This window comes from Mustelus asterias, chromosome 11, assembly GCF_964213995.1.
Source record: "Mustelus asterias chromosome 11, sMusAst1.hap1.1, whole genome shotgun sequence".
Classification (NCBI taxonomy): domain Eukaryota; kingdom Metazoa; phylum Chordata; class Chondrichthyes; order Carcharhiniformes; family Triakidae; genus Mustelus; species Mustelus asterias.
In genome coordinates this window covers 98,872,768-98,897,067 of record NC_135811.1, presented here as the reverse complement: position 1 = coordinate 98,897,067, position 24,300 = coordinate 98,872,768, and the positions used below count along the sequence as shown (strand labels likewise).

At 48.0% G+C, this 24,300-nt stretch overlaps 1 protein-coding gene across 1 annotated transcript in view; it reads left to right on the top strand.

Annotated features, from left to right (window-relative positions):
• The window catches only part of LOC144500724 (thyroid hormone receptor alpha-like), a 455,024-nt gene that overhangs the window by 143,193 nt on the left and 287,531 nt on the right, over positions 1 to 24,300 (top strand). The window contains exon 2 of the mRNA XM_078224093.1: positions 2,176 to 2,239. The gene's annotated coding sequence lies outside the window, so the exon portion shown is untranslated. The remainder of the gene's footprint in view (positions 1 to 2,175; positions 2,240 to 24,300) is intronic.

Sequence of the window (24,300 nt, the reverse complement as noted above, 5' to 3'; positions counted from 1 at the left end):
GCCTACAGAGCCTAGGTCCCAGGAGTGAACAGAGAGGTGAACTTTCGGGGTATCTGTGCAGGGAGGGTAAGGTAGGCCAAGTGGAGTGGATAGTGAGGGATTGAGGTTCAGGGGAGAGGGCGATGGTGGGAGGGCAGGCCAGCGACCACCAGATCTCGGGTGTGGGTGTGTGTGTGTGTGTGTTGGGGAGTTGGGGGGGGTGGGGGGGGAGCCAAAGTTAAAAAAAGGCTTCCACTTCCTGCCCAGGCCGAAACCCCATCATTTTCAGGCTTACTCAGAGAATCCTCCCATCAGCCTAAAGATTGAGACTGGACACCAATCGGCCCTTGAGTGGTCAATAGTTGGCCTCCTGTGGTGAACCATAGATGGTTACCACAATGGGTACTGATCCATAGATGGTTATCACTATGGGTACTTGTACATATGTTACTCTTGTTACTGCTGGGGTTAGGGTTGGGGTGTTCCACCTGTTAGCATTGTTCTGTGGTACACTCCGGTTTCCTATAGGAATATAAAGGTCACTGCACTTCCTAGTGACCCTTTAGTCTGGGATTGTATTGTTAAGCAGTATGCTCTATTCTTGTTGCGAATAAAAGCCTTTATTCCCGGGTACGATCTAGCCTCCCGAGTGGATTAATCGCGCATCACCTCCTACGGGCCTCAACTGGGGTAAGGCCTGTCCGAGGTCACACCTACCCCAGCATAAAATCACCGTGAGGCCGGCTGGCGGGAAGCAAACGGGAAGCCCTAACATAGAAAGAGGAGTAGGCCATTCGGCCCTTCGCGCCTACTCCATCATGCTCATGGCTGATCATCAAATTCAATATCCTGATTCCCTCTTCCCCCGCCGATATCCCCTGATCCCTTTAGATCCAAGAGCTATATTTAATTTCTTCTTGAAATCAGACAACGTTTTGGCCTCAACTACTTGCTGTGGTAGCGAATTCCACCACCCTCTGGGTGAAGAAATGTCTCCTTACCTCCCTTCTAAAAGGTTTACCCCTTATCCTCAAACTATGACCCCTAGTTCTGGACTCCCCCACCATTGGGAACATTCTTTCTGAATCTACCCTGTCTAACCCTCTTGGAATTTTATAAGTTTCTATGAGGTCCCCTCTCACTCTTTGAAACTCCAGTGAAAACAATCCTAACCGACTTAGTCTCTCCTCATATGACAGACCTGCCATTGCAAGAATCAGCCTGGGATGGGATTTCACCCCCCCTCTCTGCCTGAACAGACACTGGCGGAGGAGTGTGAAATTCAGGCCTCCGCCTTTCTTTATGGGGTGACTTTGCTGCCTAATTTTGGGCCTCGTAAGAGCATTGAAGTCACAATATCTTACATTGTTAGCTCATGTTCAACAAGTTTCATTCTCTCTAAATAAAATCCATCCTCTGGATGAGAATGTCATTAAAAAAATACTTCCCTTCTACTTATTGATTTGAACAAAGTTAAGAGGTTTGCATTCATTTTTGCACTTTGAAGGTTACCAATGAAGGACAAGTTCAAAGATTTTAAGAATCCTCCAATACCATAAATTACTTTTCATTCTGAACGTAGCTCCCCAGCACCCTTGCACCAATTGAGAAATTGGATATTGGGTGGGCAATCTGGGCCTGGAAGCTGGCCGATGTTGTTGATGAATTGTCTTGTTTTAACAGTGGACTTTGCAAAGGGCACAGCCTCAGATTAAAGGGACGATCCTTTAGAACCGAGATGAGGAGGAATTTCTCCAGCCAGAGGGTGGTGAATCTATGGAATTCATTGCCACACAAGGCTGTGGAGGCCAGGTCATTGAGTGCATTTAAGGCAGAGATAGATAGGTTCTTGATTGGGAGGGGGGTCAAAGGTTACGGGGAAAAGGCGGGAGAATAGGGTTGAGTCGGCATGATTGAATGGCGGAGCAGAGTCGATGGACTGAATGGCCTAACTCTGCTCCTATATCTTATGGTCTTATGGTTCAGTTTGCTGCTGTGGTAAGGAGACACAAAGGGGAAGGAAGGAGAAAGTGTTCGTTCTCCGCAGAGGGAAAGTGAGACGTGTTTTATCTTCTGAATGAGAATTTGCCGTCACTAGGCAACGCGTTTTGTGGAATCATAAATATCAATGTGTGCAGGAACGGACCTGTGTGTGAACGTGATTTTAAATTCCCCGTATTTTTTTTTTGATTGCAGGCAGGAAGGTGCTTCTCCGAAAGGAGAGGGGGGAAATCTCAGAATACCCGAAGGACTGCAGCTGGTAGGTACATTTGTGTTTTGCACACAGTCTGATTTTGAAAAGCGCGGAATGGGAAAAGGCAGTTCAGCCATCAAGCCGGCACTTTTCGAACAATGTTTATCACCCATTCTCTCCGAGCTGCCCCACAGCCCGTGTGGTCGCCTGCGCAGCGGTCGGCTAAATTTCTCCCGACCCATTGCAGAGAAACTGGACGTGAAACAATCAGAATTGTCGCCCTGCTCCTCCATTAACATCGTGGCTTTAACCCGAAGAGTGCAAACTGTGTTCCGTCTCCCTGCTCTGATTTGACACTTCCAATATAAAGCCACCGCCACGATAAGAATGCCCTGGGATAATTGCATCCTGCCTCCGGTGTCACGCCGGTGATCCACCGGCTACGCTTTAATATGTAAGCAGGGAGACATTTTGTAAAAAGGGAACTTGGGAATATATTGCCACTGGCAACAACTGGCAGCCGCGATCTACTGACATCCTGCACACACCCACCTCAGCAGAAATGGGGCCTTTATAATGGTGCATTTTCCACTCCATTCCCGCCGATTAAGGCCGGAATGTTGCGACCGTTCACACCGGCGGGAGTTTCCCACCCCGCCGCAGTGAACGGAGATTTGGCTGGGCGCCAAATTCTTCGCTGAAGCAGGAACATGGCATGGCGGCACGGTGGCACAGTGATTGGCACTGTTGCCTCACAATGCCAGGGACCTGGGTTCAATTCCCATTAAATTGAACCCAGATCCCTGGCACTGTGAGGCGGCTTGGGTCACTGTCTGTGCGGAGTTTGCACGTTCTCCCCGTGTCTGCGTGGGTTTCCTCCGGGTGCTCCGGTTTCCTCCCACGGTCCAAAGATGCGTGGGTTAGGTGAATTGGCCACGCTAAATTCTCCCTCAGTGTTACCCGAATAGGCACCGGAGTGTGGCGACTAGGGGATTTTCACAGTAACTTCATTGCAGTGTTAATGTAAGCTTACTTGTGACTAATAAATAAATAAAATAAACGGTCGGTAAGCTCACGCCCTGTGGATTTTAATGCTACTGCTTTGGTGGCGGGTGAGCCCTTGCTCGTACCCAGGCACTCTCCCCTTGAAGTAATATAAATCGGGGTTTCCGTGATGTCGAAGGGACCCTGTTTACATCCTAACAAAGGCCCTACTGGGAAAATAAAAGCAAAATACTGTGAATGCTGGAATCTGAAACTGGAACAGAAAATGCTGGAAAATCTCAGTAGGTCTGACAGCATCTGTAAGGAGAGAGAATAGAGCCAATGTTTCGAGTCTGGCAGATTCAAGACTTTGGCTCTACTGTCTCTCCACGGATGCTATCAGACCTGCTGAGATTTTCCAGCATTTTCTGTGTTTGTTACCTTAGTGGGAAAACTCGGGTCGATAGTCTTGGTAGTGTTGAAAATATTTGTATTCCTAATTTAATGGGCAATGATAACCACAGATGTACAAAGAAGAAATTGATCATATTTTAAAGGAGAATTGACATTTTAAAATAAAACTAAAATAAAGGGGCTGTCAGACCCCCTACTCGGGTCTTGTGTAACGGGGATGCAGTATGGTCGGGACCAGGGGGCGCAACTCCCACATCGTCAAAAGGCAAAAATGTTAACAGCTGTGAGAGACATTGGGCGTGACAGACAAAGTTCTTCCAGGATGGTTGGCGTAGGCATGTGCAATATGACTTCATAGAATCCCTACAGTGCAGAAGGAGGCCATTAGGCCAATCATGCCTGTACAGACAACAATCCCACCCAGACCCTATCCCCATAACCCCACACATTTACCCTACTCATTCCCCTGACACCAAGGGGCAATTTAGCATGGCCAACCCACCTAACCCGCACATCTTTGGACTGTGGGGGGAAACCAGAGCACCCGGAGGAAACCCACACAGACACGGGGAGAATGTGCAAACTCCACACAGACAGTGACCCGAACCCAGAATTTAACCCAGGTCCCTGGCGCTGTAAGGCAACAGTGCCACCTTAACGACTGTGCCACCGTGCCACGCTAATTTAATTTAATGTGTGCAGCCAGAAAGCCAAAGCTTTCTTCAAGAGACTTTAGAACATAGGACAGGAACAGGCCCTTCGGCCCATGATGTTGTGCCGAACCGAACATGACGCCAAATTAAACTAATTCCTTCTGCCTGCCCTTGGTCCATATCCCTCTATTCCTTGCATATTCATCTGCTTATCTAAAAGCCCCTTAAACACCCCGATCATATCTGCCTCCACCACCATCCCTGGCAGCGCGTTCAAGACACCCACCACTCTCTGTTGTGAAACTTTCACTTTGTTGTGAAACTCTCAACATTTAAGTTAATGAGGTTCCTCTGGGATAGGAGCATGATAAAAGAAAATCGACCCAGTTTAGTCGGGTGAGGGATCAAGCTTCATAATGCGCTGCCTACCCAGGTTGAAACGGGTAAGAGAAGACGAGGTAGCAGTGATTAAATGACCAAAGGCTCAGCCATTAACCAGACAAAGAACAAAGAACAGTACAGCACAGGAAACAGGCCCTTCGGCCCTCCAAGCCTGTGCCGCTCCTTGGTCCAACTAGACCAATCGTTTGTATCCCTCCATTCCCAGGCTGCTCATGTGACTATCCAGGTAAGTCTTAAACGATGTCAGCGTGCCTGCCTCCACCACCCTACTTGGCAGCGCATTCCAGGCCCCCACCACCCTCTGTGTAAAAAACATCCCTCTGATGTCCGAGTTATACTTCGCCCCTCTCAGCTTGAGCCCGTGACCCCTCGTGATCGTCACCTCCGACCTGGGAAAAAGTTTCCCACTGTTCACCCTATCTATACCCTTCATAATCTTGTATACCTCTATTAGATCTCCCCTCATTCTCCGTCTTTCCAAGGAGAACAACCCCAGTCTACCCAATCTCTCCTCATAGCTAAGACCCTCCATACCAGGCAACATCCTGGTAAACCTTCTCTGCACTCTCTCCAATGCCTCCACGTCCTTCTGGTAGTGCGGCGACCAGAACTGGACGCAGTACTCCAAATGTGGCCTAACCAGCGTTCTATACAGCTGCATCATCAGACTCCAGCTTTTATACTCTATACCCCGTCCTATAAAGGCAAGCATACCATATGCCCTGTCCAGACCCTTTCTGGACGGCTCATTATAAAGCAGGCTTGTCCGGAGTCCGAGAGTCAGGTGCTTGAGTTGCTTTTTTTGGCTGGAACGCTCTGTTGGTACACAAGACATCGCTCCCCTCTCTCCATACCCTCTTCTGCCCCACCACCCCAAATGAAGATTTGCAAGCAACAAGGTCTATTAAGGTTATGCATTTCAAAGGAGTCCACATGAGGCGAATTCATTCTGAATGGGCATGTTCTTTGCTGGGAATTTTGATTGTCCAAGGGAGTACGTTAAGAAGGCAAAGCTTTCGTAATTAGGGAAACAATTGAGTGCATTTTAACTTGATGTCATTGGATATGGTGCTTTATTGGTAGGTAGTTAATCTGATGGTATTGTGAAAGGACAGGCTTCATTTACTTACCCAAAATATTCCCGTGTGTTGTGTTCTGTAATGAATTTTGGATAATTCACTTATTTTTCTTGAGATTAGAGAGCCACCTGTTGCATCTTGCTGCTCCTTAAGAGCTTAAAGTTCCTCGACTCCTGACTTACATTTTCAGTTGAGTATTATCCACTGCTTTCCCTGTTTGTCAAAACACATCGAGCCTCAGTGCTTTCAGTTAACTTTTCTTTCTCTGCTTTTAAGCAGAGTGAGACTGTGGCTGATTTTTCTAGGACCACTGTGCTTCACATACTCACACATTCATGGCACAGCTGAGTTTGGGCTGGAGCAGACACCTTCCGGTGGCACAGTGGTTAGCACTGCTGCCTCACAGCGCCAGGAACCCGGGTTCGATTCCTGGCCTTGGGTCGCCGTCTGTGTGGAATCTGCACACTCCCTGCCACCCCCGTGTCAGCGTGGGTTTCCTCCAGGTGCTCCAGTTTCCTCCCACAGTCCGAAAGTCGTGCTGGTTAGGGTGCATTGGCCATGCTAAATTCTCCCTCAGTGTACAGGGGGTGGTGAGTGTCTGGAACAAGCTGCCAGAGGTAGTAGTAGAGGCGGGTACAATTTTGTCTTTCCAAAAGCATTTAGTTACATGGGTAAGATGGCTGTGTAGGGATATGAGCCAAATGCGGGCAACTGGGACTAGCTTAGTGGTTAAAAAAAAGGGCAACATGCACAAGTTGGGCCAAAGGGCCTGTTTCTATGTTACCCGAACAGGCACCGGAGTGTGGCAACTAGGAGATTTTCACAGTCACTTCATTGCAGTGTTAATGTAAGCCTACTTGTGACACTAACAATTAAACTTAAAAAAGACATCCGTCGCATTGTATGCATTGGGTAACACTATAACCTCTCACTGGGAAAAACCAGGGATATGAACATTTTTATGAAATAAATGGTGATATCCCTCTGGCCTTCACACAAAATCAGCATTCAGTCATAAAAATGCCCATTTGCAGTGAGTGTTCAGAAGTTGCTAGGCAGCTGTGGAAGGTATGACGATCTTTTTCCAGAGCGAAGTCTCGGCTCGAAAGGATGCTTTGTGGTGAGGGATTCTGCAAAAAATAAAACACTTTTCTGGCAGCGCAGATTGGTGAAATGGATTTGCATCTCGAAAGATTCCCCCCGACAGAGAATTTGCTGTTGTTATGTTCTCTCGAGCGTGAGGGGAAATGGTGGCACATGAGGTAGCTGATATTGCACTAAAGTGAAGTCTATGCCCACCGCTGTCATCCTGCCACCTCGTGCGCAGGTAGATGCCAACATTCCTGCACTCGCTCCAGGAAGGATTTCCCCAGATAAAAAAAGCAAGATTACCCAGGAAAGAGATAAAGAGCTTGCATTTCTACAGCACCTTTCAGGTCTGCCCAAAGCACTTTTCAGCTAATAAGGTACTTTCAAAGTGTAGCAACTGTTGTAAAGTAGAGAAACGCATTAGCCAACTTATACCACAGCAGGATCCCACAAACCTCATTGAGATAAATGGCCAAATATTCTGTAACTGGTCTGCAATGCGTCGTAAGGCAGCCAATCTTTGTTATTGGAGTCACAGTGCCATTTTTAAAATTCATTCATGGGACATGGGCATCGCTGGCTGGTCAGCATTTATTGCCCATGCCTAGTAGCACTTGTTCAGAGGGCAGCTGAGAGTCAACCACATTGCTGTGGCTCTGGAGTCACATGTAGGCCAGACCAGGTAAGGATGGTATATTTCCTTCCCTAAAGGACATTAGTGAACCAGATGGGTTTTTCTGACAATCGACAATGGTTTCATCAGTAAATTCTTAATTCCAGATATTTTTTATTGAATTCAAATTCCACCATCTGCCGTGGTGGGATTCGAACCCGGCTCCCCAGAACATTAGCTGAGTTTCTGGGTTAATAGTCTAGCGATAATAACATGAGGCCATCGCCTCCCCATTTACAAACCAGAGCACTCAGCGTCTTTGACTTTGCCCCCTTCCAGGTCATCATCTACCCCGTCATCGGAGCTGCACCATTATTGGTCCACACACTCCATTTCCTGCCTCCACAGCTATTGTGGCAAACCTTGGCTACTACCCACCTGTAACTTGATCTCAAAGGACCTTCAGGAAGGATCAATCTCCCTTTAATAAATTTGGACAGCTAACCCAGCGTTTGCCCCCATTGTGTCACCACTTGTCTTTTAAGTGGCCACATCCCTTTTAAAGTCTCCAACATCCCAAGTTAGCGATCGATTGCATAGAGAGCTCCCATTATTCCCAAATGATCTCAGCAGCTGGGATGATGTGCAGGTTGGGTTGATTGGCCATGCTAAATTGCCTCTTAGTGTCAGGAGGACTAGCAGGGTAATTACGTGGGGTTACGGGGATGGGGCCTGGGTGGTATTGTTGTTGGTGCAGGCTCAATGGGCCGAATGGCCTCCTTCTGTACGGTAGGGATTCTATGATTCCATGATATGGAGTTATGAGGCCAATGCTTTATTAAAATGAGACTTTGAAATCTCGCTTGAGCACCTCTTATCTTTTATCTATAGTAAGAAGTCTCACAACACCGGGTTAAAGTCCAACAGGTTTATTTGGAATCATGAGCTTTCGGAGCGCTGCTCCTTCATCAGGTGACTCACCTGATGAAGGATCTGCACTCCAAAAGCTAGTGATACCAAATAAACCTGTTGGACTTTAACCTGGTGTTGTGAGACTTCTTACTGTGCCCACCCCAGTCCAACGCCAGCATCTCCACATCACGGCCTTTTATGTATGTTAGAGGCATGCCCCTTTAAGATGACAGGGCCTGGGTGGTATTGTTGTTGGTGCAGGCTCGATGGGCCGAATGGCCTCCTTCTGTACGGTAGGGATTCTTAGTCTGTCTTGTGCTGACTGTGCTAGGGGAAAGACGTGTTAATAAACTGTTCCAGTTAGTTTACTACCACTGACCTTCTTGTTTATTATTAGTCCCAACAGCAGAACACATATATGACATTAGCTAATTGGGCAAATGCTATTGCAGGTAACCCTGCTTCCCGCTACTTCCATGTGAGACCCAAACAGCCCCAGCCTATCAGCTTTAATGAATGAATTGGGGACGCCATGATGGCAGAGTGGTTAGCACTGCTGTCTCACAGCGCCGGTTACCCGGGTTCAAGTCCGGCCTTGGGTGACCATCTGTGTGGAGTTTGCATGTTCTCCCCGTGTCTGCGTGGGTTTCCTCTGGGTGCTCCGGTTTCCTCCCACATTCTGGTTCGGTGCATTGGCCATGCTAAATTCTCCCTCAGTGTGCCCGAACAGGCGCCGGAGGGATTTTCACTGTAACTTCATTGCAGTGTTAATGTAAGCCTATTTGTGACAATAATAAATAAACTCCAGGGGCTCCGATTTCCTCCCACAATCCAAAGATGTGCGGGTTAGGTGGATTGGCCATGCTAAATTGCCCCTTACTGTCAGAGGGATTAGCTGGGCAAATATGTGGGGTTATGGAGATCGGGCCTGGGTGGGATGGTTATTGGTGTAGGCTTGATGGGCCTACTGCACTGTAGGGATTCTGTGATTCTATGAAGGGCGAGGCCATGATTTTAAAGCAAAGATGAGAATTTTAAAACCGGGCCGTTAAAATTCAGGAGGACACTTTGTCTTTACTTTGGGTATTTTTGTTGGGGGAGGCAGACAGTGTTGTTGCCCCTTCAGGCCAGGCTTGTGGGGTTCGGGGAGCTGAATGTAGATTCAGTGGAGGCTGATTTTACAGCCAGCCGAAGCAGTCAACTTCCCTCAGCCCCCTGCTCTGATGGAGGGCCTCTTCCTTGGAACAGCTCATTGTGTCTGAATCCCATGCCAAAACCAAGCTGAGCTGTGGCTATGGGTGGAACAGTCAACTCAATAGTCGCATTCAACTGCAGGGAAAATATTCAGATTGTCCTCCTTTGCAGCCATCGACTGGTGTGCACAGGGGTTTTGATCAGCGTGGCTCCAATTAGAACCCGACCTCATGCTTTGGTTCGTAACGAGAAACTAAAAGAAAACAAAGCACTATATCTAACCGTTCACTTTGCCGGGTAACTAGATGTGTAATACGGGCCATGTCGGTCAGAAATTTTCTTGAATTCTTATTTATTTATATCACACAAGATTTTGTGTGTAGGCCAGAGGGATATCACTGCTTATTTCATTAAAATGTTCATATCCCTGGCTTTTCTCAGTGAGAGTTTACTGCATCGCGTGTTACCCAATGCATACAATGCGATGGATGTCTTTTTTTAAGTTTAAAGTTTATTTATTAGTGTCACAAGTAGGCTTACATTAACACTGCAGTGAAGTTACTGTGAAAATCCCCTAGTCGCCACACTCCGGCGCCTGTTCGGGTACACTGAGGGAGAATTTAGCACGGCCAATGAACCTAACCAGCACGTCTTTCAGACCAAAGGGGGAAACCCACGCTGACACGGGGAGCACGTGCAGACTCCGCACAGACAGTGACCCAAGCCGGGAATCGACCCGGGGTCCCTGGCGCTGTGAGGTGGCACTGTGCCATCGTGCCGCCCCACAAAACAGGAGATATCGGTCTGTCTGCCTGTTCTAAATACATCTAATATTTAATCCCACTGACTGCCAACATTTATCCCTTAAGAAACACCACAAAGGAAAACGAATTATCCAGTCATTATCATATTATTACTTGTAGGATTTGGCAAATTGGCTGCCATGTTTCCTCGATTACAACACTTCAAGATTACTTAAATGGCTGTTTATAAAAAAAAAAACAGTTTGGAATGCCCTCAGGCTGTGAATGGTGTTGGATAAATGGAAGCCTTCCCTACTTTAACACATGAAAGTTTATACGCCAGTGAGGGAATAGCACTGAGGAAGGACGTATTCAAATCTTACTAGATTCAAATAGGAGAAGCCCGCAGCATAATAAACATTAACACAAATAAGAACTGAGTTGCTGCAAATCCCAAAGGCGAGGTAGCCACGGCTGTAGGTTTTTTGACACTCAATGATTATGACATAAAGGGCAATAAATTGACTTAAGTTGTGGAGAGGACGCGGTTACAAATCGATCACTGCTCACTTAGATGAAGGAATTAGAGGTTCAGCATTTCCTTCTGTCTCAGGATATACCCGGACCCTCTTATTTGCCCGTAGGTTCAAAATCACAATGATTTCTGAATGCATCTGTGTGAGATGCGGCCTCAGGTGTTGTTTTAACTTGCGCGCAATCCCTGAATTAAATAATTGAGGATCTTTCTCATCAAAATGGAATGTCTGAAAAAATCACCAAAGAACAAATTTAAACACAGACATTTCACCAACCTAAATAATAAAAAAAAACACTTAATTTCTTGTTTCTGGTTAAGTTGTATCTTGCATTGGAAGCTTCTTTTTCACCATTGTGTACTTAATAAACCATGAAAATATTTCATTTTAATACAGATGATTTGAACAGTCAAGGTCATGCTTACATAATTGTAATATTATGGATTCATTCCATATAATTCAAGACAATTTATTTGTTAGTCACAAGTAGGCTTACTTGCAATGAAGTCACAAGTAGATTTACCACTGCAATGAAGTCACTGTGAAAATCCCTCCCATTATAAAAGAAAGATTTGCATTTCGAGAGTATCTTTGAGAGCCATGAGATTGGCCCACAGTACTTCACGATCGCGAAAGTGCTTTTGATGTGCAATCGCTGTCACAAACCACGGCCAGAATTCTCCGCCTCTTCACACCAGCGGGATTCTCCTGTCCCGCCGGCACTGCACCCCCGCCCCCGGGTCTCCCGCCGGCGTGGGGTGACGTCAGTGGGAATTTCCACTGACAGCGGCGGGACCAGAGAATCCCATCGCTAGCAAACAACGTGCCACCTCCCACAGCTGGGAGGCCGAAGAATCTCGCCCCACATTTCCTGAGCGTTGTTGTGAACAATATTACTATTAAAAATAATCAACCATTTCTTCAAAATCCGGCTTCTTCACGTGACCTACTTTCCACTAATTTGATTGCTCGACATCGTAGAATCAGAGAACCCCTACAATGCAGAAGGAGGCCATTTGGCCCATCAAGCCTGCACTGACCACAATCCCACCCAGGCCCTATCCCCTTAACCCCACGTATTTACCCTGCTAGTCCCCCTGACACTAAGAGACAATTTAGCACAGCCAATCCACCTAACCTGCACATCTTTGGAGTGTGGGAGGAAACCAGAGCACCCGGAGGAAACCCACGCAGACACGGGGAGAACGTGCAGACTCCACACAGTCACCCGAGGCCGGAATTGAACACTGGGTCCCTGGCACTGTGAGGCAGCAGTGCTAACCACTGTGCCACCGTGCCACCCGTACATTATTTGTGGGACCAGTCTTTGAAGTTTCTCTGCTTTTGATGATATTATTTGGACTTTTGCCTTTGCAATCTGAGGCTGCATTTCTCTTCTTATTGTGAGATTATCCAACACAACACAAGGACCCCTACTGGCTGATCTACTAAGGCATGACCAAAGTGATTTAGAGACCTCCCCATCATTTAGCGCACCAAAGACACAATCCATTATTGATCTGTTCATTTTCACAGCCAGGTTGTTTCATTTATTCCGCGTAACGCCTGAGCTTCAGGCTGCTGTTGTGATTCCCAAGTTTCAGCCAAGACTGGTGATCACAATGCACAATTATTGAAGATAGCCATCGGCCGGAATGTTCCGGTCTCGCACGCCGCGCTACCGCTGCCAGCGAGAATGGGGCGCTCACCCAAATCTCCAGTCACTGCAGCGGGACCGGAGAATCCCAGACGCAGGCGAGATCAGGGAATTCCGGCCCATCCTGTTAGAATAATGCCGGGTTTGAAAGAATTGGCATTTAGGGTCATTAGGTTAGAATTCCAATGAATCAGCGAATTGTAAAGCGGCGAGTTGTGTTGGCCTTATGGTATTCTGTGTTACTTATTATTTGCATTTCGAAAGAATGAAATCCCTCCCAATTGACGTGGGCAGTGGGATTTTCACAGAATCTATCTCTTGTGATAAATACATTTTCAGCACACCCTACACTTCTAAACCTCTGTCTTGATGCTTTGATGTTTTCGTGGAGAATGAGTTAAACATGACGGCCAGTATTTTACGCCCTCGCTCGGGCAAGGCTCATAAAATACCGCCCAAGGCCATTGGAGCATTACGTTCCATGAGCGGCGGTAGAATTCCGGCGGATGAATACATTTGAGCTCTCTGTTCCCAACAAGGCCAGGACAACACCTGCCAAGAAGCGGGAAGCAACCTGTTATAAAAAGATGATTGGAACTTTGTAGCTTTTAGAGACTTAGATAGACCAATAGAGTCCAACTGAGATGGTATCCATTTCTGGGGAAACTGAGCAGCAAGATTTCTGTGCTAGCCTCCTCTCCACTCTTCACAAACCATTCAAACTTCTCGATGGCCTTGGGGCTCACTAGTAAGGCGTAAACGTGCACCTTTCCTGATTCATCAGATGATCCGGCACCGCGGTAAATATGTCCTCACCTTCGCCAGCTTTGCCCAACGGTCCTCAATGTTTTCATTCAACATGAGTAGGTCAATGCAGCAAAGCCGTTATGCCAACCGGCCAACTCCTGACACCTTGTCGAAGTGCTGGGTTCCCAAAGACTGGTGACCAAGGACTGGCAACAAACAATACTCGCTGAGCAGCTACTCCATGTTTATACTCTGCCCCGCGCTCAGGGGAGAACTGCAGCACTCCTGTCATGTCACCATTTTAGTAAGAAGTCTCACAACACCAGGTTAAAGTCCAACAGGTTTATTTGGTAGCACAAGCCACTAGCTTTCGGAGCGCTGCCCCTTCATCAGGTGAGTGGGAGTTCAGTTCACAAACAGGGCATATAAAGACACAAACTCAATTTACAAGATAATGGTTGGAATGCGAGTCTTTACAGGTAATCAAGTCTTAAAGGTACAGACAATGTGAGTGGAGAGAGCGTTAAGCACAGGTTAAAGAGATGTGTATTGTCTCCAGCCGGGACAGTTAGTGAGATTTTGCAAGCCCAGGCAAGTCGTGGGGGTTACAGATAGTGTGACATGAACCTAAGATTGCGGTTGAGGCCGTCCTCATGTGTGCAGAACTTGGCTATCAGTCTCTGCTCAGCGACTCTGCGCTGTCGTGTGTCGTGAAGGCCGCCTTGGAGAACGCTTACCCGAAGATCAGAGGCCGAATGCCCGTGACCACTGAAGTGTTCCCCAACAGGAAGAGAACACTCTTGCCTGGCGATTGTCGAGCGGTGTTCATTCATCCGTTGTCGTAGCGTCTGCATGGTCTCCCCAATGTACCATGCCTTGGGACATCCTTTCCTGCAGCGTATCAGGTAGACAACATTGGCCGAGTTGCAAGTGTATCTACCATGTACTTGGTGGATGGTGTTCTCACGTGAAATGATGGCATCCGTGTCGATGATCTTGCAGAGGTTGCTGTGGCAGGGTTGTGTGGTGTCATGGTCACTGTTCTCCTGAAGGTTGGGTAGTTTGTTGCGAACAATGGTCTATTTGAGGTTGTGCGGTTGTTTGAAGGCAAGAAGTGGGGGTGTGGGGCTGGCCTTGGCGAGATGTTCGTCTTCATCAATGACATGTTGAAGGCTCCGGAGAAGATGTCGTAGCTTCTCCGCTCCGGGGAAGTGCTGGACGACGAAGGGTACTCTGTCCGGCGTGTCCCATGTTTGTCTTCTGAGGCGGTCGGTGCGGTTTTTCAGTGTGGCGAGTCAAAACTGTCGATCGATGAGTCGAGCGCCATATCCTGTTCTTATGAGGGCATCTTCCAGAGTCTGGAGATGTCTGTTGCGATCCTCCTCATCCGAGCAGATCCTGTGTATACGGAGGGCTTGTCCAAAGGGGATGGCTTCTTTAACGTGTTTAGGGTGGAAGCTGGAGAAGTGGAGCATCGTGAGGTTATCCGTGGGCTTGCGGTACAGTGAAGTGCTGAGGTGACCATCCTTGATGGAGATGCGTGTGTCCAAGAATGCAACCGATTCCGGAGAGTAGTCCATGGGGAGTCTGATGGTGGGATGGAACTTGTTGATGTCATCATATAGTTGTTTCAGTGATTGTTCACCAAGAATCCAAAGGAAGAAAATGTCATCGATGTATCTAGTGTATAGCATCGGTTGAAGGTCCTGTGCGGTGAAGAAGTCTTGTTCGAACCTGTGCATGAAGATGTTGGCATATTGAGGTGCGAATTTGGTCCCCATGGCTGTTCCGTGTATCTGGATGAAGAACTGGTTGTTGAAGGTGAAGACATTGTGGTCCAGGACGAAGCGGATGAGTTGTAAAATTGCATCTGGAGATTGGCAGTTGTCGGCGCTGAGTACTGAGGCTGTTGCAGCAATGCCATCGTCGTGGGGGATGCTGGTGTAGAGTGCTGAGACATCCATTGTGACGAGGAGTGCTCCTGGTTCAACTGCTCCATGTGTGCTGAGTTTCTGTAGGAAGTCCGTCATGTCGCAACCAAAGCTGGGGGTTCTTTGTACAATGGGTTTCAGGATGCCCTCAATGTAGCCGGAGAGGTTCTCGCACAGGGTCCCATTGCCCGATACGATGGGACGGCCGGGTGTGTTTGCCTTGTGTATCTTCGGGAGGCAGTAGAGATCTCCAACGCAAGGAGTACGAGGGATGAGAGCACGGAGGGTGCTCTGAAGGTCCGGATCAAATGTCTTGATCAGTCTGTTGAGTTGACGGGTGTGTTCTTTGGTCAGATCTGCGGGTAACTGTCTGTAGTGTTCCTTGTTGTTTAGTTGTCGGTACACTTCTTCGCAGTAATCCATTCTGTTTAGTATGACGATGACCCCTCCTTTGCCTGCTGGTTTGAGGACAATGTTGCGGTTGGTCTTGAGAGCGCGGATGGCGTTGCGTTGTGCTTGGGTGATGTTCGGGGCTGTCTTGTGAATGTGGCTGATGAATCTGGCATTGACGCACCTCCTGACGGCTTGGGCATACATGTCAAGTCGAGGGCCGCAGCCTTCCAGAGGAGTCCAATTCGATTTGTTCCTCTTCGGTTGCTGCACTGCGGATCTCTCTGTCATCTGTTCCGGTTCAGTGGCTGTCTCATTGTGTTCGCTGTTGGGCCTCTTGGGGTTTGTGGAAGAACTCCCACAGCCTCATTCGCCTGATGAATTCCTCTGTGTCCGCTGCGAGACTGATGGGGTCTATTTTGGTGGTGGGGCAGAAATTGAGCCCTCGGCTGAGAACTTCGATTTCATCTAGTTGAAGTGTGTAGTCCGACAAGTTGACAATGGACTTCCCTGCAGTGGTACTGTTTTCTGCTGTGGTACCGGGGGAAGCTTGGTTGCTGCTGGTGGTGATGCCGAGTTTCTCAAGTTTCCTGTTCTTGGTGTGCATGTAGATGGCGTAGTTCCTTTGTCTCATCTGCTTGGCAAGGTTTCGCAGCTGGTCTGCGTCCTGAGCGCAAGTTGAGAATATGGGTTCTATCTTGGTTTCCAGGCTGCGGCGTTTGCTGTAGAGCTGGTGTATGAGGTGGTTGAGGAGTGTGAGAGAGGTGCGACGGCAACGTCTCTCAGCGTAGTCTGTGTTATAGGTTGACCTGAGTGGGTTCGTGATCTGTAGTCCTTTTGGTATCTTGTCTGCTTTCTTGCATCTTTGTAGAAACTTGATGTCTGTGTCGATATGCGCGATCTTCTTGGAGATCCTCTCCACTTGGAGCCGGCAGTTTGCGGTGTCGATGGTAGCCATGATGTGGAGATGCCGGCGTTGGACTGGGGTAAACACAGTAAGAAGTCTCACAACACCAGGTTAAAGTCCAACAGTTTGCCGTGGTGAGCAGCTACCCCATGTTTATACTCTGCCCCGCGCTCCGGGGAGAACTGCAGTACTCCCGTCATGTCACCATTTTAGTAGCCACATCATCACATGACCATCGGTCTACATGAACCTTCACCTGGAGTTCTTTCCACTTCACCATGTTTCTCTTCTAAATCGAAGTGCACACAATTGCTGTGAATATCTTTGAAGATACACGGCAAAGTGGCATGAACAGCTGGCAAAAATGATCAATGTTTTTGAGGGGAAAGTTTAAGTTCAGTTTAAATTTATTTATTAGTGTCACAAGTAGGCTTACATTAATACTGCAATGAAGTTACTGTGAAAATCCCCCAGTCGCCACACTCCGACGTACACTGAGGGAGAATTTAGCTTGGCCAACGCATCTAACCAGCACATCTTTCTGTGATAACCCCCTTGGGGGAATCACTAACTCAGTTAGGCTCATTAAGTATGAGCTCCCTGGGGATTGGTAATTAGCCAACCAGATCGAGCGTGTATACTGAGCCCTGTATAAAGCAAGACCCTGAGAGGATCCATTAACCTTTTAGTGCCGGTTGGGACCTGCTGTGTTCACAGCGGGCTCGTGGTTATTGTTTATTTTCATTTTGTGCAATGAAAGCACAGCTCCTTCACAGCTGACTCCTGGAGTTCTTATACTTTCTTACTGCGGGAGGAAACCGGAGGAAAGACACGGGGAGAATGTGTAGACTCTGCACAGACAGTGGCCCAAGCCAGGAATCGAACCCGGGTCCCTAGGGCTGTGAAGCAGCAGTGCCAACCACTGTGCCACCGTGCCGAGTAAAGGAAAGGAAGGGAACTTACATTTAAATATGGTACCTGTCACATCCACAGGACATCCCAATGCTCTTTGTAAGCAGCAATGAGCTTTTGACATATAGCTACTGTTGTAAGAAATGCCAATTGGCCCACAGCAAGCTCCTAGAAGCAACAATCAGATAAATAACGAGGCAGTCTGCGACTGTTTGAGGGATAGATTTATGGCCAGCGTACCAGTTAATTACAACTATTCTTCTGTGAAAAGTATCATGTGTTACTTTCATTGAGAGTGCAGTCAGTGCCTCAGTTTAATGCCTCATCTAAAGGACAGCGCTTCCAACTATACTGCACTCCCTCCATCCCTCCCCACGGCAAAGTGCGAGCCAAGGTTATGTGCCCAAGCTTTCCAATTCAGAGCTGAAAGTGTCACCACTGGGCAGCAGCTGACATCTTCACTTGGTTTCGTTCAGTTAATGTACAAATGAGAACATTTGCAATAAGTCTGAAACTGATTTGATACGCCCTTTATTAATTGACTAAATGCCAGATTGTGGAAATGTAGAAAATGCTTTGAACTCACCCAAACAAATGTGGAGTAAAGGATCCAAGCCAGATAGAAAATCAATCAATCATGTTTCCGGCCAAAATATAAAGCGGAAAGAGAATGTATTGGCATCTGAAGAGCCCCATAGCTGCCGATAATGTGCCAAAATTCTTTGCAGATTGCACCCATTTTATTTCCTTTTTCTTTGCAGGCTTTGGTTCTGCTCTTGTTGTTTTTTGCTTGCGGAGGGCAGCTGTGGCTCATTTTGCCGTTGGCACCTCCTCGGAATGCATCTCTTGTTTCTCTACTTGTCCTCGAACCACTCCCGCTTCTGGCCTTGGCGCTGTCGACTCTTTCACCTTTTGTTCCATCCCAATTGCCACCCCATCGCAAACTCCTTTATTTTCTTTCCCACCTCCCCTCCCTCAACCTCGCTTGCGTAAAAGCTAATGCGTTTGCCCCAACCTTGAAGAGAAATCGTCAACCCGAAACATTAATTCTGTTTCCCTGGTCGCGGATGGTTCCAGACCTGCTGCCTCTCGCTCCAGCCATTTTCTGTTTTTATTTCAGATTTCCAGCATCCGCGGTATTTTGCTTTGCGCTGCTGCGGGAAATCAGTTGACATCATAAACCATAAATAAAAGTTTGAGTGCTTCAGGAATGCTAATTAGTAGCTGTCTTACACTCGCTGAAAAATGTAGTTTGTTATTCATTTAAGAAGGGGTGGCACAGTGGTTAGCACTGCTGCCTCCCAACACCAGGGACCCGGGTTTGATTCCCGGGTTTGGGTCACTGTCTGTGTGGAGTCCGCACGTTCTCCCCCGTGTCTGCGTGGGTTTCCTCCGGGTGCTCCGGTTTCCTCCCACATCCAAAGATGTGCAGGTTAGGTGGATTGACCACGCTAAATTGCCCCTTAATGTCGGGAACTAACTAGGGTAAATGCATGGGTTTATGGGGATAGGGCCTGGGTGGAATTATGGTCGGTGCAGACTCGATGGGCCGAATGGCCTCCTTCTGCACTCTAGGATTCTATGATAACTTTATAACATTTGGTTACATTCTCACAACAAAGTATGCTTCCCTATCTTAGTAGCTAAACAAACAGCAATCAAAGAGTTTCGGGGGAATATTCCCGTCCCGTCCGCCACGGGAATTGTAGCGGGTGACGGGCGGACCATGCAAAGGTCTATTGACCTCAGGCAGGATTTTCCGGTTCTGGGGCGAGCACAGCCGGAAAACCCTGCCTTTTGAGGATTTTATTTAACTCATCTGAGGGACATGGATGTCGCTGGCTGGCCAGCATTTAATGCCCATTCCTAGTTGTGCTTGATTGATACAACAGAGTGTCTCGCTCGGCCAGTTCAGTGAGAGTCAACCGCATTTCTGTGGCTTTGGAGTCACATGTAGGCCAGACCAAGTAAGGGCAGCAGATTTCCTTTCCTAAAGGACATTAGTGAACCAGATGGGTTTTTCCAACAATCGACAATGGTTTCACGGTGATCAGTGGATTCTTAATTCCAGATTTTTTTTTAGTTGAATTCAAATTCTACCATCTGCCACGGCGGGATTCGAACCCAGGTCCCCAGAATGTTCGCGGAGTTTCTGGATTGATGGTCTAGCGATAATACCACTAGGCCACCGCCTCTTCCAGTTAATGCGTAGATCACGATGTGAGAACAATATTGGACGGATTGTTTATATCATATATATTTGACACAGAAAGCGTAGGGAAAGTTTGAACAGCCCAAGCATAACTTTTCTCAGCAAATTACTTCAGAGTTCATCAAGTTTGGAATGCCTAAAATCTTTGTATCCATCTGATCCAAGCAGGAACTTGCCAGCATTTAATCTGATAGGCAACCCTTAATGAGCATTCTGTTACCACAAATTGGCAGCTCAGCAAAGCTTGATGCATCCTCTCCTGCCATGCCTTCTCATAGCTAAAATATCATGCACGTTTAATTAAAGTGATGGCACAACCTTTCATTAATTCAGACCTTCAGGGAGGTGCTTTCAAAATGAGTCCCGATGACTAACAGCAACGTTGTGATCAGAGTCCAGTTGTTCAAAAAAGTTACAACTCGCTGTCCTGCAGGAAATTGCAAATACTATTTGATTTCCAAGTCAGATTGGAGGAAATACAGGTGTTCGCATCAGATTAGGTTCCAACAGACTTTAGCCTGGAACTAATTCACTTACTGATTATTTGGAAAGGCATTTTTCAAGGAAGATGTTAGTCTGAAACAGCTTCAAAACTTCAAGCTAAACCTCCGGGTGTTCCGGTCTCCTCCCACAGTCCAAAGCGCTCACCTGATGAAGGAGCAGCGCTCCGAAAGCTCGTGTTACCAAATAAACCTGTTGGACTTTTAACCTGGTGTTGTGAGACTACTTACTGTGCCCAACCCAGTCCAACACCAGCATCGCCACATCATGGCTCCCACAGTCCGAAAGACATGCAGGTTAGGGGCATTGGCCGTGCTAAATTCTCCCTCAGTGTAACCCGAACAGGCAGCGGAGTGTGGCGACTTGGGGATTTTCACAGTAACTTCACTGCAGTGTTAATGTAAAACTACTTGTGACACTAATAAATAAACTTTAAAACTTTACTTAAATTACTGCTGATCCTGGAATCTGAAACAAGAACTGAAAATGCTGGACAATGCTAGGGCGGCACGGTGGCTCAGTGGTTAGCATGGCTGCTTCACAGCGCCAGAGACTCAGGTTCGATTCCCAGCTTGGGTCACTGTCTGTGTGAAGTTTGCACATTCTCCCTGTGTCTGCGAGGGTTTCCTCCGGGTGCTCCGGTTTCCTCCCACAGTCCAAAGATGTGCGGGTTAGGTGGATTGGCCATGCTAAAATTGCCCCTTAGTGTCAGGGGTAAAATGCATGGGTTAATGGGGATAGAATCTGGGTGGCTTTGTGGTCGATGCAGACTCGATGGGCCAAATGGCCTCCTTCTGCACTGTAAGTTCTATGATTCTATGAAAATCTCAATAGGTCTGACAGCATCTGTGGAGAGAGGACAGAGTTAACATTTCGAGTTGAGTCACTAGTGAGGGCAAGGGGAGGGAGGGGTTTTGGAAACGAGGGTAGGAGGGTGGCTTCCTGGGGAGTCCCTGCCTGGTCTCTCAGTTGGGAGTCTCACAACACCAGGTTAAAGTCCAACAGGTTTATTTGGTAGCAAAAGCCGCTAGCTTTCGGAGCGCTGCTCCTTCGTCAGGTAAGTGGGAGTTCTGTTCACAAACAGGGCATATAAAGACACAAACTCAATTTACAAAATAATGGTTGGAATGCGAGTCTTTATTCAACCATTATTTTGTAAATTGAGTTTGTGTCTTTATATGCCCTGTTTGTGAACAGAACTCCCACTTACCTGACGAAGGAGCAGAGCTCCGAAAGCTAGCGGCTTTTGCTACCAAATAAACCTGTTGGACTTTAACCTGGTGTTGTGAGACTTCTTACTGTGTTTACCCCAGTCCAACGCTGGCATCTCCACATCATGACTCTCAGTTGGGCACAGAGTGTCTGCGAGCAAGGGAGCCCCATCCGCCCCTCCCTGGAAGGCCACTGAAAAACCGGGTGGGCTCCCTGGGTGATAAGCTCCCTCCTACCCCATCCACTGCTGGTTGAATATCAAGCACAGTGGGATGAGGTCGCTGAAGGAACCACTCACAGGCCTCAACTCCTCTCTGTGCAGAAGGCTGCTCACAAGCCTACCTGCCCGGACTTGATCAGGGGAAGGCAGAAAGTTGGGAAGAGATCTACTTGTACCTTCTTGCCCGATCACACGTGCCTCCCCCAACACCTCCCAACAAAGCATAAAAGATCAAGAGACGTTAGGATATCTGGAGTGCTGTTGCCATCGTTGATTGGCCAATAGCCCAAGTGAACAACACAACTGAGTGGACATCTCGGAAGAGGAAGTAATCAGTAATGTGCGTTCTATTGAATGATGCATGAACTGGGCGATATTACAGAGCAGGGCTGCTCCAGTACTCACTGATAATTGAATAGCTGCTCAGGGGAGCGGCACAGTGGTTAGCTCTGCTGCCTCACAACCCCAGGGACCCGGATTCAATTCCGACCTCGGGTCACTATCTGTGTGGAGTTTGCACATCCTCCCCGTGTCTGCGTGGGTTTCGTCCGGGTGCTCCAGTTTTCACCCCCTACAGTCCAAAGATGTGCAGGTTAGATGGGTTGGCCATGCAAAATTGCCCCTTAGTGTCCAAGATGCGCAAGTTAGGTGGATTGGCCAATACTAAATTGCCCCTTAAGTCCAAGATGTGGATTAGGTGGATTGACCACGGTAAATGCGAGAGGTTTTACACGACAGGGCAGGAGTTGGGTAAGTTATTCTATCAGAAAGTCGATGCGGACTAGATGGGCTGATTGGCCTCCTTCTGCGCTGTAGGGATTCCATGATTCTATGTCCAAACTTATTGAGGTGCCAAAACAGGGTCGGACCGGCACCTTATGTCAGACAGCATCAAAAACGGAGAACTGCGACAGAGGGACCAGTGGGACATCGTAATGGAGAGACAACTGAGTCTCTTAGGGCTTGTATTTCACCTCCTGGGCGTACCACCAGAGCGGCAGCAGAGTGGACACCTTTAGACGGAGACAGGGCCGGCCCAACAGACCTGGAGAAGTTTTATTGAGGAGAATTTCAGGAGCGGGACATCTCTGGGGCTAGAGCGAGGGAGAATGCGATGGATCAAAGCCAGTGGTCCTGCCGCCCACCGTCCTGCCAAGGATCAGGAAAACATAGTCAGTCAACCCCGTCTATACCACATGCGCCTCAAAATGTCTGCGTTATTGAGAAATAGTGAATCATTTTTTTATTTTGCTGCGTTTCACATTCTCAACCCAAAGCATGGAATACAACACTGCTTAGCAATATGAAGTGGTGGTGACTGTTGGCCAGCATTACTCAGCAGTACAATCACCGAGCTAACCTCCGGATCTTTCACAACTAACCAGTTTTGGGTGAGTTAATGGAATATCATTACTCATTCATAGACCAGATCATGGGGATTAATGATATTTTTCACAGTGGGACTGTATCGCAGAAGGTCTACCGTCAACTACATTGTTACGGTGAAGGGTAACAAGTGACGAGTGTTCCTTTAGTTGAGCACGTATAAATAGGCGATGCTCGCGGACAAAGCCATCCCCGGCCGGAAGAGCGCGGTGTTCAGACGGGACGGCACTCGTGGCATTGCAGCGATTCAAGCTCCCATCAGAACTTACCCCCATTCGGACAGCATTCCACATTGCTCCTGCGTTCCCGACACCTCCTTTGGGAACCGCAACCCTACACCTCAAGCCGCCTCGCAGAAATTCTCTCTGCATCTTTCTGTTCGGCGTGGAGGGCTTTCCTGTATAGTCTGCTGCCACACCCCCCCCCCCCCCTCCACCTTCTCACCTTCCTCCATCATCGGGGCATGCCTTGCTGGCCCGATCTACCGCCTGGCAATGGGGGAGGTCCCCAGTGGAGGACCCCCCTACGTGGGAGTCTCCCCTTCTTCCACCGAGGACCCGGTGTGGAGGGCGCTGCGTGCCGCAGTGCCATGCAGTCGTAAGTGGAACAACTTTGATCAGGCAATTGAGGTGGGCCTGTTAGAATAGGAACTCCCTGAATATGGGTCAAATTGATGGGCCAATCGGGGAGCCTCTTGCTTGTATTTAACCAGGAGTGTCAATTCCTCTGCTAACTGAAAGCACTCTGGGTGCTGTTGCCAGACTTGCAAATAAAGGGATTTGGTGAAGGGACTTCTGTCTCCGAGGACTTACTACTGTACGTTAAGGTGGTTTTGTGGACTCCCAGGCCTCATGCCTTTTCTGTGGGCAAGGGGGAGTCCATGTTTCACATTTATGTGGATTGATTGAGCATCCAGCCCCATTTTAGCTATTTGAAGGGTCTGCCCCTCAAACCTTTGGTTTCACTTCAGCCCCACACTCATAATGTTCAGCCACTCGGTGAGGGGGTGTGGAGGGGGGGCGGTTTCGAGGTGGAGGGTTGGCCTTCTCACGAGAGAGTGCGCAGTGTCCATCGGCACACTTCTGCCCTACGATTGGTGGGCACCGTGGGAGGGGGAGAGCGTAGCACATCCGGGAATGACATTTTAATTTAATTAGCTAAGTTTCCTTATGACATTTCATGTTAGTTACAGTGCCTCACCAGGAAACTGTCACCCCTTTTGTTTAATTTATGAATTAACGAGTATGAGCAGGGGATAGCTGGGAGACTGGGCTGAGTGGGAGGAGAATTGTGAGACTGCCCAAGTCAATAAATGGGTGCAACAAAGTGTCCCAGAGGAGGCGCCCCTCAGTAAAAAGCCGGCTGGCCTCTTTCCCCCGCCTACTTATTATGGTGAGAAGTCTCACAACCCCAGATTAAAGTCCAACAGGTTT